The 12,433-nt window shown below is 48.8% G+C and overlaps 1 protein-coding gene across 1 annotated transcript in view; it reads right to left on the bottom strand.

Annotated features, from left to right (window-relative positions):
- The window catches only part of sgip1a (SH3GL interacting endocytic adaptor 1a), a 208,113-nt gene that overhangs the window by 31,448 nt on the left and 164,232 nt on the right, over positions 1 to 12,433 (bottom strand). The window lies entirely within an intron of this gene.

Raw genomic sequence — 12,433 nt, 5'->3', positions numbered from 1 at the left:
TATCTGATTGCCTTTGAACAGATTTCATCCAATCCTTTTAGAGATAGTCAATCCAAAAGACTTTTGAATCTCAGATTTTTCCTGAACTCCTGCTGAAAATCCATGTGTTCAGTGATTATTTTAGTTTTATTACCTTTTCCATTATAATTTGTATTTTATGATGACTTAGTATCTTTTGAATTGACTATCTCTAAAAGGATTGGATGAAATCTGTTCAGAGGCATTCAAAGATAGTTTTCCTAACTTGCGCCCAGTCCCATGAGTTTCCTGATGGTCAGGTTGGGTTAAAATTATCCAGTAGATCTCTATCTCTATGATACCAAATTCCAAACAATTCTTGCAACTCATCCTCTTGACAAAGGGTTCAATGTAGAAACCCATCTGGTTCACGAATGCCCTTTAGGGAGGGAAATCAACTGTCCTTACCTGGTCTGGCCTACATGTGACTCTAGACCCACAACAATGTGGTTGACTCTCAACTGTCCTCTGAGATGGCCTAGCAAGCCCCTCAGTTGTATCAAACCGCTACAAAGTCTAAAGGGAATGAAACTGGATGGACTACCCGGCAGCGAACTAGGCAATGGAAAAACCCAGCTCTGTCAACCCTTCCAAAATTGGGAGAGCTGTCTCACAGACTGGTTAAGCAACAACCTGACAGTCATATTCATGGAATCATATCTTACAGACAATATCCGAGACATCATCCCTGCATATGTCCTGTCCCAATGATAGGAAAGACACACCAGAGGTGGCATTGCAATGGTATACAGTTGGGAGGCAGCTGCCCTGGGAATTCTCAAAATCGACTCTGGACCCTATAAAGTTTCATGGCTCCCCCTCTGCTGCTGGGATCCCCCATCATTAAGGATGGAGATATTTGTGGAGCCTCCTCCTTCAGTGACTTGTTTAGTTATCCACTACCGTTCACCACTGGATGTGGCAGAACTGCAGAGTTTAGATCTGATCCTTCAGTTGTGGAATTGCTTATCTCTGTCTATCACTTGCTGCTTATGCTGTTTGGCACGCAAGTAGTTCTGTGTTGTAGCTTCACCAGGTTGACATCTCATTTTTAGGTATGCTTGGTGCTGTTCCTGGCATGCCCTCCTGCACTCTTCATTGAACCAGGGTTGATTCCCTTGATGGTAACAGTAGATTGGGGAAGACGCCGGCCCATGAGGTTACAGGTTGTAGTTGTATACCAGTGTGGCATCAAGGTGCCTTAGCAAAACTAGAGTCAATGGGAAATAAAAACAAAAAATGCTGGAAAAACTCAAAAGGTCTGGCAGCATCCTGGGAGAGAGGAACAGAGTTAATATTTCGAGTGATGTTACGAGGGGCATAAATAGGGTAGACAGGAAGGAACTTTTTCCCTTGATGGAGGGATCAATAACCAGGGGCATAAGGGGTAGGAGGTTTAGACGGGATGTGAGGAAGAATTTTTTCACTCAGAGGGTGGTGGGAATCTGGAATGCACTGCCTGAAAGGGTGGTAGAGGCAGAAACCCTCATAACATTTAAGAAGTATTTGGACGTGTACTTGCGATGCCATGGCATACAAGGCTATGGGCCTAGTCCTGGAAAATGAGATTAGAATAGTTAGGTACTTGTTTGACCGGTGCAGACTCGATGGGCTGAAGGGCCTTCTTCTGTGCTATAGACCTCTATGAGTCCATATGACTCCTCTTCTTTGCACAGTAACAGCAGTGTGTACCATCTACAAGATTCACTGCAGCAACTCACCAAGACTCCTTCAACAGCACCTTCCTGCCACCTAGAAGGCCAGGGGCAGCAGATGCATGGGAATACCACCACCAACAGATTCCTCTCCAAGCCATTCGCCATCCTAATTTTTTTTAATCACTCATGGGATGTGGGCATCGCTAGCTAGGCCAGCATTTATTGCCTACCCTCAATTGCCCTTGAGAAGGTAGTGTCAGGCCCAGACTCCGGGAACCCCCCACCCCCTCACCCCACCGCGGTCCGCACAGGGACCGGTCAGCGCTTCTGGATGAGCGTCACGCTGGGCTTTAATTGGCCCGCCCACGTAAATGGCAGCACATACCCGATTGCAGGTGCCGATCGGGTTCGCGCTCGCTCCCATCTGCACAACCCTCCCCGACAGGGGGATAATTCAGCCCTCTATCACAGTTCCTTCATTGTCACAGGTTCAAAATCCTGCAATTCCCTCTCTAACAGCAGCGTGGGTGTACATACACCACAAAAACTGTAGCGGTTCAAAGCAGCGGGTCACCACCGCCTTCTCAAGGGCAGTTAGTGATGGGTAATAAAAAATGCTGGCCAAGGCTGCGACACCCACATACCATGAAAGAATCAAAGAAAACCTAGAGCAGAATGTTGCCGTCGGCGTGTGGGGGCGAGTCCAACACGCCGATGCATAAAACGACGTGAGGTGACGTCCCTCCCAACATCATTGCCCGTCATTTCAATATTAAGGCCATTAAGAAAGCAATTTACCTCATTAACAACGCTGCCTGCCCGTTTTCCAGGAAACCTCATCCACAGGCAGGATGAGGTTTCCTGAAGGTTTCATAAAATTAATAAATAAATTTTGTCAACTTTTTTGACACTGTCACATGAGGGGACATGTTTAAATAGTTTTTTCTTTTATTTTAAAAAAACTTTTATTATCGACTTAATCTCCCTGAGGCAGCTCTGTGCCTTAGGGAGATTGCAGTGCTCTTTTGCACGCATACGTGAAAGAACGCAGGCCCTGAATCTCCTTCCTCCACTTGCCCGCACAGGTAGCACTGAGCACTACTGGCTGCGCGTTACGCTGGGTGGGCCTTAATTAGCTCGCCTGCGTAAAATAGAAGCGTGCAGCCAATCACGGGCGGTGATCAGCTCCACACCCCCCCACACCCACCCCCGCACCCGCTCAGCCATTCATAGGTAAGATTCTACCCCTACAGTAAGTGTCCTCCGTTCGAGGAACTTCAGCTCAGGGTTGATGAGCTGGAGTCCGAGCTGCGAACGCTGCGATGCATCCGGGAGGGGGAAAGTTACCTGGATACTTTCTTCCAAGACGCAGTCACAGCCTTTAGTCTAGTTACTTCACATTGGGTCTGTGGTCAGGGATAGGAGTTTATGACTGCAAGGGAGTTATGTATGGGGATCAGGAGGGGGATTAATTTAAACCACACTAATTTCTTCTCTCACCACCCATCTGTAAACAGGAAGGTGTTTTTGATTCGCTTCCCCCTCTATTAGTGGTTGCATATTTCCCAGCCCTTCAGTTTTGGTATGATTCCATTTTCTATTGATATCCCCACAGCAAACTCAAAGTAGAATAAACTCAAAAGATTAGTTTGCACACACTCAAATTCTGGAGGAAAGTAGTACTGGTCCCTCCTTTGACTCATACAGTAAAAGAGGGATAGAAAAAAAAGAAAGATTTATAGTGCAGTGACCACAGAGAAAAGAAATATTGTTTCATGCGGTCCAGGGTCCAGAATCAAAGTCCAATGAGGCATTTCTTCACAGAGGTCGGCGGACTGAAAACCGTTGCTGGATAATTCACTTTTCCAGCGATGTTGACTTCACACAATGAGTCATTGAATATATTCAAGATTGAGTTAGACAGATTTTTGATTGACAAGGGTGCAGAGAGTTTTGTGTGGCTGGCAGGAAAGTGGTGTTAAGGCCACAATTAAATCAGCCATGATACTGAATGGCAGAACAGGCTTGAACAGCTAAATGGTCCACTACAGCCCCTTTTTCCTATGTTTTTTTGAATCTCTCTCTAATTTAGCAGTTCAGCCTGCAATAAAGTATTTGGTTCAGTGCTGGAATGCTACTAACACAAAGTGCCTGCATGAAGTATATTCACTGAAGCACATGAACTGGCCTGGGCACTTGAGTAATATTCATTTCTCCAGATTCCTTTCCAACATATCACTTTTCTAAAATAAAAACAGAAACTGGTGGAAAAGCTCAGCAAGTCTGGCAGCATCTGTGGGCAGAGAAACAGAGGCTGGGATTTTCCGTGCCCGCTGGTGTTGGGCGTGTTCGGTAGCGTGAGCGGACAATATGGCATGATCGCTTTCACGACGGTGTGAAACCAGTTTGCAATTTTCCTCTCAGCCTGCGGATAGTGGGCTGTGTCTCCCGCTATCGGATGTCGGGAACCTAATTGCAATACATCTGCATATCATTATTAGGCCAGCCCGCCAGAATCGACCTCCCTGCTGGATCGTCCGTCGTCGTGTTTCAAAACAGCATATTAAAGGTGTGCAATTGGCAGGCTGTACTTTGAGGGGAGCTCGGAGGTGAGGGCACAGCAACGGTGTGCAACATTCGCCTGGGTCGCCTGTTGGGTTTCAAGCTTGAGGAATGTTGAGGGGGGGTGTTAAGGGCAGCCTTGCCGTTGAACATAACACGCAAGCATTCAGGGTGGGGGGTAGTGTGGGCGAGGGAAGTGGCCACACAATAGGGACACCTTATTTAAAGTGACCATTCCTCTGCAGCTGAGACAGTTCAGGTACAGCCACATTGATATGATTGGAGTCAGGCTTCTAGCTTATCTGCTCACTCAAGCAACACAGAGGCATCAAGGTACCACCAAGTGCTCCAAGCTTGTCACCCACCCCCAGCACAGACTGCAAAGTCATGAGCATTTTAGTGGACTGCAGAACAGTTGGACGACTGCGCACTTTTTACAAACTCCTTGCTAAAGCTGGCCATGGAGCGGTCACTGGTGGAGGCGCTCACAGCCCCTTGCAATGTCAGCATCCCGGTTTGGACCAGTCTCCCCCATGGTTTAAGCTAATGGTGCAGCCTTGCAGTGCAGGTTGGGAGAATGCCTGTGCCTGAGCTGAGAGCACAGCATCTAGTCCAATGGGCAAAGCTGCCGCCAATTGGTCAGGTGGAGTGGGGTGGAGGTGGGTGGGGATTTGGGCAGCCTTGCAGCGCACTAATCTCTGGCCATCCAAATGGTGGCCAGCACTCTCCAGGAAGTGTTCAGGGGCCTTCACACTTAACCAGGACAGGTTCTAAGTACACTCATGCTAACCCATATGTCTCTCTTTTTCATTCTGCAGGAGGAGTACTTCAGGGACATGAAGCTTGGTGAATTATTTGTATGCCTTATGATCTACAGAGAATAAAGGTGATGGAGGAGGGAGTGACTGAGGCTCCTGGCTGCACAGAGGCAGGAGCAGCAACCTCAGGAAGAAGGGGCTGCTGGGGCTCCCGCACACACTGCCGAAGAGCCATTGCTGGTTGGCACCTAGTGACACCCAGGGTCTATAGACGCCGCCTTTCATTCCTGCAGATGACCGAGAACCAGTGTCGTCAAAGACTGCGCATGTCTGGGGAACTGGTCACTCACATCTGCCAGTTATTGCAGGACTTGGTGCTGAGGGGACGTGGAGGGCATCAACTGCCAGTGGCCGTGAAAGTGACCATGGCGCCCAATTTCTACACCTGTGGCTCCTTTCAGGGCTCCACAGGTGACCTCTGTGGGATATCACAATCCACCACCCACAAATGCATCCATGAGGTCACAGATGCCACCTTTGAAAAGGCACACAACTTTGTGCATTTTATCCAGGACTAGGACAGCCAGGATGCAAGGGCCATTGGATTTGCCCAAATCTCAGGTTTCCCACAGGTGCAGGGTGCCATCGACTGCACTCATTTGGCACTCAGATCTCCATCGCAACGTGTGGTGAACTATATCAATTGTGAGGGGTTCCACTTGCTGAATGTGCAGCTGGTGTGTGACCACCACAAATGCATCCTGCAGGTCTGTGCATGGTTTCCAGGGTGTGCGCATAACTCCCATATTCTCAGTCAGTCACAGATCCCTGACATATTCCAGGGTCCGGATAGGCTTCAGGGATGGCTCCTCAGGGACAAGGGCTCCCTGCAGAGGCTGTGACTGATGACACCCGTGTGGCAGTCTCAGACTGCAGCAGAGCGATGGTATAGTGAGGCTCATGCGGCAGCTTGCAACTTGATGGAGCAGACCATTGGAATGATGAAAATGAGATTCTGGTGCCTGGACTAGTCTGGTGGAACCCTGCAATACAGTCCACAGAAGGTGTCACGCTGTCCGCTTTACAATCTGGCGCTGCGACTGGGAGAGAAGCTGGCTGAGGAAGAGATGCAGGAGCTGAAGGTCTCCTCCGATGAGGAGGATGCTGATAGCGATGAGGGTGAGGAGGCCCTCGAAGGTGGCGGATAGGGATGAGGCCCTCGTAGTGGCCAGATGAAGCAGGCCCGGGAGGTCACCATAGCTGCTAGCTTTGTGGAGGATGATGACCACATGCAGTGGGGAGACACCATGGATCCTTACGTTGCATCTCTGAACTTTTGACTCCAGTCTGGCTTATGTCAGTGCAATTACCCTCTGTGATAATGCTCCTGTCATGGAGAAACACAGTGGAGGCCCTATTAGTCGCTTGATTGCAGAAGGAGGATGATGACGACATGCAGTGAGAACACTCCATAAATCTTCACATTGCCTCCCTAGGATGTCTGACACCTGTCTGGCTGAGGGCAGTTCGCTTGCGCTCTGCAATCAGGGTCATATCATGGAGATGCAGCCATGATACTTTAGAAGCATTTGATCCTTTGTCTGCCTTCAGCACCTAAGCCCTTCAGTGTCACTGGTCACAGATGCTGAAGAGATGGGGGGGCCAGCCCCACCTTAAAGGTGCTGAGAACACATTGAGAGAATGAGAGAACTCTGTGACTCCTGCCCGCGGCATTCTGGCAGCAATGATAAGCACCATCGAGGTGCAGGCATCAGTGATGTGTCCAGGGAATGTAAGGCCGGACAAAGCACAGGGAAGAGGCCCTGAACTGAGACACTTGCCTTTATCTTGTGCAGAAAGGTTTCACACCTGAGTGACAAGAACACTGCACATCCGAACAAGGAGCCACAGGCAGGGAGACATTCTTGGGAGTTTATTGACAATAGTGAACATTATGTACAAGTGATTAACACCTGTGCCCAGGCTGTGCAACTACATCTTCTTAACCTTCCTAACCCTGATGCTACGTCTTCATGCTCCCTGGACATCCAAGGCGGAGGTGGAGGCAGCCTGCTGACTGCTATGCCCTGTCTGTGATGTTGGTGGGTGTCCTCTGAAGAGCTGAGACGTGGAGGGCCCTGTCCTGCTTTCGGGGTCCTGCTGTGTGGCAGTGGCACCCTTCTCGGCCTGTGGAGCTGGAGCTGGTGTCACAGGAAGAGGGGATTCGGATGGGCTAGACACTCCTGGAGTCACCTGGGTGGATGGCCCCAGGGTGTGTACCTGCTGAGCCTCCTCCCGATGAATGCCCAAGGGCCCCAGACTGACTCTATGAGGATAAGGGGTAGCTGGAGTGAGATGAAGCTGCCCCGCACCCTTCTTGCGTATACACTGTTGTGAGCCAACTATGGCATCAGTGATGGAGTTGAGCCCGCGCAGCAGTACAGGAGTGATGTCCTACACCAAGGTCTCCATCTCCATCTTACCAATGTTGACCGTGGTGCATTGGCATGCCGGCGCTATAACCTCAGACTGAAGGCGGACAGACTCCTCCATCGTGCCTTGCAATCTGAGGAGTGCAGTGGACATCCCTTCCTGATGTTCCTGAGCTTGTCTTTGCAGCTCCAGCAACTGTGATGTGAGCAAGTTCAGAGGCTCGTCATCTGACTCGGACTCAGCAATGTTCTACTCTCCAGCAGTCCTCCGAGTGCCAGACACCTGGGAAGTCCCGGTCGCCGCTTGCTGCGGATCAAACAGTGGAACATGCTCACCAGACTGTGATCCTATTCTAAAACTCGGTCCCACCAAGGTGTGTGTCTGCGCTGGTGGAGGGTGTGGGTGAGCACTGTGATGGGGCATCAAGGACGGTGCCTCCAGATTCCTCTTCACAGGTTTCTTAGGGACTTGGTTGGAGGGTCTGGATCATGGACCCTGCCAGCTGTTTACCAGCTGTGCCTGTGAAAGGAAGGATAGATAATTAGTGCATAGCAGTGGCCTGTGAAATGGGACACATCACTCACAGCATGGTTGTCTGATGGATGTTGCACTGCTGGGCCCTCACTTGGTAGAACACTGCTGACCTCACTGTCAACACAGGGATAGTCCAGATCCTCACTGGCCGGCTGCATGGCTCTGTTTTCAAAGTCCGTGAGAACCTTGATTTCAGGTATTCCTCCACCAGTAAGTGACCTCTCCATCTTGTTCTGTGCCAGCTTGCCCTGCATGAATAGAGATGGAGAGAGTGTAAGCAGGATGCCTGCCAAGCTAGATGACAAGTATGCCTGGCATGTATGGGCGGTGAGTGATCCCGTTGATGGGATGAGGGCAATGAAGGTGTGTGTGAGAGAGTGAATGGTGATGTCCCTTGAATGGCAGTGAATGAAGGCCCTGTGGATGTGCGATGGGTTTGTGAGTGTGTGAGTTGTGAGTGATGAGGAGAGTGACTTACCCTGGCAGAATGGAGGAGATCATTTATTCTCTTGTGGCACTGGGTGGCTGTCCTCTTTTGCAGGGTGTTGGCACTGACCACTGCCTCCCAAGCCTGGTTGGTGATGCCACTCCCCATCCTGCACCCAGAGTGGGGGTAGAGGACATCACGGTGGGCCTCAACAGCATCCAAAAGGCATCCCAGAGTCAAGTCACTAAACCTGGGGGCTTCAGTCTTCTTGCCTTTCATGGACGTCTTCCCTGCAGCAGTCATGGGCTGGAAGCATTGAGATGTGTTTGTGTGTGTGGTTGGTCTTTAAATATGGTGCCTGGTGTGATGAAGTGGCGAGGTGATGGCGGGTGGGCTCTCATTCGCCTGGAAATGGCGTGTGGCACGAATGTTACTTGCCACTTGTCAGCCCAAGTCTGGGTATTGTCCAGGTCTTGCTGCATTTGGACATGGACTGCTTCAGTTTCCGAGGAGTTACAAATGGTGCTGAACATGTGCAAACATCAGTGAACATCCCCACTTCTGACCTTATGATAGAAGGAAGGTCATTCATGAAGCAGCTGAAGATGGTTGGGCCTAGGACATTGCCCTGAGCAACTCCTGCAGTAATGTCCTGGAGTTGAGATGACTGACCTCCAACAACCACAACCATCTTCCTTTGTGCTAGGTATGACTCCAACCAGCGGAGAGTTTTCCCCCTGATTCCCATTGACTCCAGTTTTGCTAGGGCTCCTTGGTCAAATGCTGCTTTGATGTCAAGGTCAGTCACTCTCTCATCTCACCTCGGGAGTTCAGCTCTTTTGTCCATGTTTGAATCAAGAGGTCAGGAGATGAATGGCCCTAGCCGAACCCAAACTGGGCATCAGTGAGCAGGATTTTGCTAAGCAAATGCCACTTGATAGCACTGTTGATGACCCCTTCCATTATTTTGCTGATGATCGAGAGCAAGCTGATGGGGCAGTAATTGGCCGGGTTGGATTTGTCTTGCTCTTTGTGTACAGGACATACCTGGGCAATTTTCCACATAGCCGGGTAGATGCCAGTGTTGTGGCTGTACTGGAACATGGCAAGCTAGTGGCATGGCAAGTTCTGGAGCATAAGTCTTCAGTACTATTGCCAGAATGTTGTCAGGGCCCATAGCCTTTGCAGTATCCAGCGCCATCAACCGTTTATTGATATCACGTGGAGTGAACGTAATTGGCTGAAGATTGGCATCTATGATGCTGGGGACCTCCAAGGATGCCGAGATGTGTCATCCACATGGCACTTCTGGCTGAAGATTGTTGCGAATGCTTCAGCCTTATCTTTTGCACTGCTGCGATGGGCTCCTCCATCATTAAGGATGGGGATAATTGTGGAACCTCCTCCTCCAGTGAGTTGTTTAATTGTCCACCATCATTCACGACTGGATGTCGCAGGACTGCAGAGCTTAGATCTGATACATTAGTTGTGGGATCACTTAGTTCTGTCTACCACTTGCTGCTTATTCTGTCTGGCATGCAAGTAGTCCTGTGTTATAGCTTCACCAGGTTGACATCTCATTTTTAGGTGTGCCTGGTGCTGCTCCTGGCATGCCCTCCTGCACTCTTCATTGAACCAGGGTTGATCCCCTGGCTTGATTGTAATGGTAGAGTGGGGGATATGCCAGGCCATGAGGTTACAGATTGTGTTTGAGTACAATCCTGCTGCTGCTGACGGCCCACAGCGCCTCATGGATGCCCAGTCTTGAGTTGCTAGATCTGTTCAGAAACTATCCCATTTAACATGCAGTAGTGCCACACAACACGATGGAAAGTATCCTCAATGTGAAGGCGGGACTTCGTCTCCACAATGACTGGTCCCAATGGTGGTCAGTCCTACTAATACTGTCATGGACAGATGTATCTGCAGCAGGCAGGTTGGTGAGGATGAGGTCAAGTATGTTTTTCCTTCTTGTTGGTTCCCTCACCACCTGCCACAGACCCAGTCTAGTAGCTATGTCATTTAGAAGTCGGCCAGCTCAGTCAGTAATGGTGCTACTGAGCCACTCTTGGTGATGGACATTGAAGTCCCCCACCCAGAGAACATTCTTCACCCTTGCCACCCTCAGTGCTTCCTTCCAGTGATGTTCAACATGCAGGGGTACTGATTCATCAGCTAATGGAGGGTGGTACATGGTAATCAGCAGGAGGTTTCCTTGCCCATGTTTGACCTGATGCCATGGGGTCCGGAGTAGATGTTGAGGATTCCCAGGGCAACTCCCTCGCGACTGTATACCACTGTGCTGCCACCTCTGGTGGGCCTATCCTGCTGGTGGACACAGCCAGGGATGGTGATGGTGGAGTCTGGAGTTGCTAGATCTGTTCTGGATCTTTTTCTGTAAAGTGTGATTCTATGAGGATGACTCTGTCAGGCTGTTGCTTGACTAGTCTGTGAGACAGCTCTCCCAATTTTGGGCTCTAGCCCCCAGATGTTAGTGAGGAGGACGTTGCAGTGTCAAGAGGGCTGCAACTGCCGTTGTCGCTTCCAGTGCCTCAGTCAATGCTGGGTGCTGTGTTCAGTTTCATTCCTTTTTTGTGTCTTTGTAGCAGTTTGTTACAACTGAGTGGCTTCCTAGGCTATTTAAGAGTCGACCACATTGCTGTGGGTCTGGAATCACATGTAGGCCAACAGATTTCCTTCCCTAAAACCAGATAGGATTTTACAACAATCGACAATGGTCATCATAATTCCAGATTTTTATTGAATTCAAATTCCACTAACTGCCTTGGCAGGATTCAAACCTGGGTGCCCAGAGCATTACCCTGGGTTTCTGGATTACTAGTCCAGCGACAATACCACTGCACCATCACCTCCCCTTATGACCTCTGACAAATTACAAGCAGAGGGCCCTGGAGATTCTCGGAGTGGAAGCAATACAGGTGTTTGGAGAGGGAAATGTCAGAGGCCATCCCCTATACTCATTGTTAGCACAATTGTTTTCATTTTTATCTCCAAACTCAATCAATGTTCATTTATGCCTTTGTACACATGCATAGACTACAGCACAACATGGCAGAAAGTCTTGCTGTGTTTATTCATTTTCAAGGGGAATTTTTTGGGCCAGCCTTAAAGAAGAAATTCTCCCTCTGATCCTATATGTATCTGGGAGGAGAAGATGATAGCCTCAATGAGGCATCTCAGGACTCTGCTTCATTCATTCTACAATGGCAACTATCATTCCTAAAACAGTCACCATGAAGGAGAGGGGAGGGAAGTGTCAGTTAAAGCAGAAACTATTTGATGAAGTACACAGCACCAGCAGGAACATGAGAGTAAAACCGTACCACACAATAAAACAGATGAAGAAGAGATGAATCTTCTCACTGTAATACACAGCTCTAAAAGGGCTGTCTACTGAACTTGAGTCAGCGGAGGCAGTAATCCTTTGCTCACTTAGTTGTGAGTGGGCCTACTAGATATCATTGGTATGTATGGTCTGCCTTTGGTTTAATCTTCTTTCTCTAGAGTGCCTTCATTGTTGTTCTTCATCCAGTGGGAGAGGAGCATTGAAAGCATAACTGAAGGCAGAGAAATAAATTAACAATGTAGCTTTAAACAACCAATTCTTAACCGGCACTAACTCTGCTAGTTTGTCATGGACATCGGAAATGGGTGAACACTGGCTAGGAAAATGGTGACATGCTCATTTACCCTAATCTATTTAAAGCTTTCGTAAAAACTCTCAACAATGCTCAGCAGCAGTTAATAATATTGGCTATTTGCAGTGCTCGTGGACTTGTCATTTATCAGCCAGTTTCAACCAGAAAGGCCACAATTGCTGGCAAGTATTTCAAAGTACTGTATACTACACAACAAGCCAGACCAATTATATCACAATGCTTTAGCCAAAAGAAACTTTACCTTAGATTTCTTCATTTTCACAATTTTGCATCATTCTTACATTAAAGATAATATTATCTGACATTAATTTTATATTTTAGTCCAGGAAGACATTTATTATTCAGGTGTACATGGACGGAAGA

The sequence above is a fragment of the Carcharodon carcharias genome, chromosome 16 (genome assembly GCF_017639515.1).
Source record: "Carcharodon carcharias isolate sCarCar2 chromosome 16, sCarCar2.pri, whole genome shotgun sequence".
Lineage (NCBI taxonomy): Eukaryota > Metazoa > Chordata > Chondrichthyes > Lamniformes > Lamnidae > Carcharodon > Carcharodon carcharias.
Note: the sequence above shows the minus strand (reverse complement) of the source record. Positions and strands in the feature narration are given on the sequence as shown.